The 6000-nt window shown below is 34.4% G+C and overlaps 1 pseudogene; it reads right to left on the bottom strand.

The window, feature by feature from the left end:
- Window positions 1–1276: 1276 nt before the first annotated feature.
- LOC143539121 (F-box/LRR-repeat protein At1g67190 pseudogene) lies at window positions 1277–3161 on the bottom strand (annotated as a pseudogene).
- Between the last annotated feature and the right edge of the window lie 2839 nt (window positions 3162–6000).

The following is a 6000-nucleotide window of genomic DNA, read 5'->3' as shown; positions in this document are numbered from 1 at the left end:
TATTTTAGGTAATTAGACAGGTATAATCTAACACCAAATCATCTCATTCTCGCTTTAATCTTTAAAACTAATCTCATACTTATATTTTAGGTAATTGTAGCTGGGCAAGCAATAAAAAGGGCTGAAACGAAGAAGGTGGAGAAACATGCTAAAGCCTGCGAAGAGAACCAACATGTTTTTGTCCCTCTGGCTTTTGATACATTTGGCTCCTTGGCACCGGAAGCTATCCGTTTTCTAACCAGGGTCCAACAGGTTGTGCATAGCAATGTGTCGACTCCAAAGGGGCAGGGGTATGTCTTTAGCAGGTTAGGGTTTGCAATTCAGAAAGGAGTGGCGACGCAGCTTGTTGCCCGCCTACCTGCTATATTGATGTAATATCTATGTTTCATCAGTAGAAATAAATAAAATTTTATTTTTATCTGGTTAAAAAAAAAAAAAAAAAAAAAAAAAAAAAAAAATACTTATACCCGTCCATAATGTTTCAGTTTTTTAGTTCATATGTCGGTTTAAGGGTCTCTTGGCGTTGCTACTATGATTTAAAGTTTAAACGTAACGTTATGAAAAAATTAGAAAAGTGATATAAAACCAGATATGTCATTATGAAAAGATTTAAGTAAGTCACACAAAATAACCTATAATTTATGGCGTCTTTTCTCACATATAAGCAATCTAAATATTCTCTCATAAAACATGTTATTTACAAAGTTTTGAGCAAATTCTCTGAGTCTTCGTGCCTCATATTCATTTAGATCAGGTGTAAGCCAACCGAGTTGTTTGTGAGTTACTCAAATTGGATTGTTAAAAGCTCGAATCGAGCAAGTAAACATCACTACATTATGTATTAGTTGGCTCCAAATGAAAACAGATATTACAATATAGTTAAGACAACAAAATAAATCATAAATTAATTTCAAACAAGAATATTGATCAACAAAGTTTGTGTAAAAAGATGCCAACAAACTATTAATCTGACCATTTCCAAGAAAGTTTGAATCTTGAAACTTTTATTCATATACAAACTGTGTTGGCACAATTGTTGTTTGGCCCAGCCCAAGAGTTATTAGGGTTTATTATATTTGGTAATGTCTTAGATAGCAAGTTTGGTTAGTCTATATAAGCCGAGTTATGGTTAGACATTAGAATAAGAGAAGTTGATGTAACCAAGTTAGGGTTCATCAAGAGTCAAACCGAGTTAGGGTTTGAGGTTTGTAATCAGTTTTTTGAGTTATGTTTTCTGATTAATATAAACGAGAGTTAGTCGTTTTATTCGTGTTGATTATCGATCTGGGACTTGAAACTGAACATCAACATGAATGTATTGTCTCATAAGTCGAACAATCGATGAAGTAAAATTAGTTAACATATGACACTCTACATGTGTTTTAGACTCCGAAACAACACCATGAATTCAGGGAAACATAACACGATCGACTCCAAGTCAACAAAGTCAACCTCGTCATCAAACACCACGTTCTATTAGGGGTGTTCTTCGGGTTCGTTTTAGGGTTTCCGGTTTTTCGGGTCGGTTATTCGGGTTTCAAAGTTTTAAATCTTAACCCGAAATCCAACCCAAATCTCTCAGGGGTTTTTCGGGTTCGGGTTTTTTTGGGTTGGGTTAATCGGGTTTCGAGTATCATAGAAAAAGAAACAAAAAAAAATTAAAAAATTTCAATGCTAAAATTAAAACAATAGATTCTTCTTTGCTCGTTACGCAAATAATTAAATAATAAACCAACATAACTTGATAAAGTCATAAAATAATTCTAAAGAAGAGTAAAACTAAGTAACTAACTCGAACCATAATCGTCTTCAGTCAGATGTGATTTGGTTGTTCGATTACGGTTGCTATTAGTAATAAATGGAAAACATAAATTAACAATAAACAATCAATCCATAATAGTTGGAATGACAACAACTGATTAGGCTTAAATTCTGATAACTTAGTGAATAAGACGGAGCCTATTATACCTAAAAATATATGTAATTTCAAAACTAAATGTTTATTCGGGTTTTTTCAGGTTGACTGGAAACTTATGAATCAAACCCGAGAACCAACCTGAATTACTTCGGTTTGGGTACGAGTTTTTTTCGGGCTGGGTTTCGGGTAAAATTGACAACCCTACGTTCCATAACCGAGGGCGCTTCAATCTCGAAGACTTTGAGATCACCTGATAAATCTTAGAACATATGATGGTGAAATTGTTTTAACATTAACGATTTCAAGATCTTCCCTAGCGTCAAAAATGTCAAGCTGACGTCATCCATCTTAATATGCTTCAAATGCACAATCTTTTAAATGTAACTTATCAATGTTATCAGCTTCTAAACTCAACTTATCTAAACTTATGGCTTCAGTATACACCTTCTTTAATGTTTGACTAGTTAACCCGACCGTTACTTGCGCGCGCCGGTTATGGCAATCTCGGGACTTATAAGCCCTAAAGATTTGATCTTGGGAACAAACTGAAATCCAATGATGAAATGTTAAGATAACTTAAAGAAAATGGCTTCAACAAAGTGAATCTTCGGTAACTCGGGTCAACACCCGTGATCGAATTATGAGCCAAAACAAGTGACTCAAGCTTCTATCGCGCCCAAATATCAAGAAATCCAGGGTCGTCCCCGAGAATGGTTAAAAAACTTTGGGCTGAAATGAGAGAAACAATTGGGCTTTTAGTATTAAAAAAAATCATTGGGCTTAAACAATTAAATATTTAAATGGGCTTCTTTGTTGTGATTTGGGTTGTAGAAACTAGCTACATAAAGTTGAGTAATTGAATTTAAACACTAATAATACATATTTTATTTTTATATATATAAATTTGGGCCTACTGGGGTGATCGGGCCTGAGGTCCTAGACCGCCCGACCCTCCTTCAAAGCCGTCCATATCAAGAATGTTGATGTTTGGCGCAATCCGGACGTTATAAAATAAGCAACACAATGTGTCTCGAGTGTACATTAACCAAGCAACGACAGCAGAAGCTGAAAACTCATCTACACCATCTATTGATATAGATAATTCTTGTAACCCCTTGGTTTGAAACACGGTTTGCGTGATTAATATCTCCGGCGTGCTCATTGTTAGGCCACGAAAAACGGGCTGATCATTCGAATTAAACAAAAGCATACGAAGCTGTTTTAAACAAGCTTCCTGCGACATGCAGCCTGAAAATGAGATAATATGTTGTTGATTACTTCAACAGGAATACGATCCATAGACGGACCATAGTCCGAATCGCACAAAGTGTGAACCTAACATTATAACAGTTTCAAACTTCCGATAATTTTGGGGTGAAAACGAGTTGAGCCATTTGTGTGCTACTCGAGATCCGATCGACAAAAAGCTCGAAATGAGTTGAGCCTTATCGAGCTCGATCCGAGCCTCAAATAAAGCTCGTATAGTTATCGAGTTTGAGCTCAAACCTTGTACGGAAAGCTCGTTTAGGCTAGTCGAGCCTTGTGTATTTTTAATTTTTACCTCCTTTGGGTTTCTATATATTTATTTTACATAGTATAGCTGAGCTCTAGCCGAGCTTTGGCTCGTTTAAGATACTACACGAGCTCGAGCTGAGCTTAGGATTGTTTAAGGTTCTTCTCAAACTATATAGAAATAATTAAAAACGTACATAAATTAATTAATAAATAATAAATGACCTTGAGATGAGCTTTGGCTTGTGTAAGGTACTACACGAGCTCGAGCCGAGCTTAGGCTCCTTTATGGTATTTTGTCAAAATAGAATATAATTAACAAATGTGCATCAATTAGCTCGAGGGCGAGCTTTGGTTCACGCAAGGTGCCGCATGAGCTTGAGCTGAGCTTTGGCTCGTCTAAAGTTTTTCTCAATAAAATAATTATTAAACTAATACATAAGTAATAAACAAGCCGAGCCCAAGCCTTATATTGGAAAGTTGTTAAAGTTTTACCTCCTTTTTTCGGGTATTTGAAAAACCTAGTTTGGGGTATGGAACCAGTTCCGATTTTTGGGCATTACTAAGTATAAATCGGGTGTGGGTTTTGGAACTGAAATACATACCCTCTCCCTGCACGGACAGGGTTGGGTACGGGTAGTAAAAACCCGATTTTGGATTTTTTTTTAGGGTCTGGTTCCAGATTCGGGTTTTTTTTGGATCTCTAGATCCAGAGCGATGGAAACAACGGTTGAAGTTGTAAAAACAATTTGGGTAAACAGTTTTAGGCTTTTAACACATATTTGAAATTATATTCGGCTACAAGCCTACAGCTAATTAACAATTAAATGCAGGCTTTGTTTTATGGGTTTATCTTAATCTTGCAAAAGCTACATAAGAAATAAAGTGAACCAGCCCACAAATAACAAGGCTTTGGGCCCACTGTTGCTTAGCTCGTAAAGATTCCTTTGGTTGAAGATGACTGTGATCCATTGGATTATATGGTTAATTTGAAAAGCTAGAAATATCTTATTTTTTATGAAGTAGACTCGGTCGTCTTTTAAAACGACTGACAGCATTATCGTACTTTCTTTTAATTTAATAGAAATATGGATTGAAAATTCGTAACGTTTTGTAGTCGAAGTAATGTTGCTCTTAATCCGACAAGAAAACAGGGGTTACACGATACAAAAAGAAGTTGAAGGGCAACACTACTCCGACCAAGTAAAAGTTACAAATTTTAATATATTTTTTATCCCACTAAAACAAAGTAAGATAATGTCCTAGATTTTTGAAAAAAATATATATAAAATAAAAATAGCATTTTTCTCCATAACACGGTTTATGTATGATGGTTAGAGAAAAAAATTTCATCTAACACATCTTATGTATGATGGTTAAACAAAACAATATCTTTCATCAAGTATCCTCAACAAGTAGTAAGTATCAACACTACTAACACACTATCAAGATTTAATTAATGCAACACACATTCCGTATAATCTCATACGGAGACTCGTATGAGGCAGTGCTTGCCAAACCATAATGTTGTACATAGAAATAGGCTTGTAAACGAAACGAATGTTCAGTGAACTGATCGACGGGAAGGTTGTTTATTTAATAACCTAACAAATATGAACAAAAAAAATTGTATTCGTTTAATTAAACGAACGAACATAAACATATGTTTCGTTTGTTCATTTCGTGACCGTTCGTTTACATATTAATAGAAAATAATTAAATATTATTTAGAGGAGTCATCCACTAAGTAGTTTTATTATATCTGTATATTTGTGTTCATTTAAGTTTGTTTATTTATGTTCATAAAAAAAAAAAAAAAATATGTTCGTTTGTGCTTATTTACATTTGTTTATATATGTTTATTTATCTTTGTGTGCATTCCTACAATAAAATGAACATGAACACAGAATGCGTGTTTAATTAAGGTGCTGTTTATTTTTCAAAAGTAAAATGTCTGTAGTGTGCAGACCATATATGCAGACATCTAGGGCTGTAAATGAACCGAACGAACACGAACAAGGTGTTCATGTTCGTTCGTTAAGCAAATAATGTGTTCACGAACGGTTCACGAACACTTACCGAACGAGATTTTATGTTTGTGTTCGTTCATAAAGAAATTAATATGTTCACGAATGGTTCACAAACACAAACGAACACAAATAAAATCGGCGGAGCCTAGAGATTGAGATCGATGTATTCATCAATGTGAATAATGAAAACTTGTAAACGAATCGAATGAACACAAACAAGAGCGTGCTCGTGTTCGTTCATTTAACTTTAAAAGAACAGGGATACTTAATCAAACAAATATTTATGTTCATGCTCGTTTATTTAAAAATGGACATTTGCATTCGTTTGTTTAAAATCTAAACGAACATAGCTGAACAAAATTAAACAAGCATGTATGAACAAATGTAAATGAACACAAATATAAACGAACTTATATGAAAACACTTAAATGAACACAAATTAACAAATGCAGATGACCTATCCAGATAATATTTAATTACGTTCAATTAATACATAAACAAACAGACATAAACGAACGTTCATGAACATAAATGAACGAA

The sequence above is a fragment of the Bidens hawaiensis genome, unplaced genomic scaffold (assembly GCF_021521415.1).
Source record: "Bidens hawaiensis isolate Kalapana, Puna unplaced genomic scaffold, B.hawaiensis_p1.1 tig00011798_1, whole genome shotgun sequence".
NCBI classification, from domain to species: Eukaryota; Viridiplantae; Streptophyta; class Magnoliopsida; order Asterales; family Asteraceae; genus Bidens; species Bidens hawaiensis.
The sequence above is the reverse complement of the archived record's forward strand: the minus strand, read 5'-3'. Positions and strand labels throughout refer to the sequence as shown.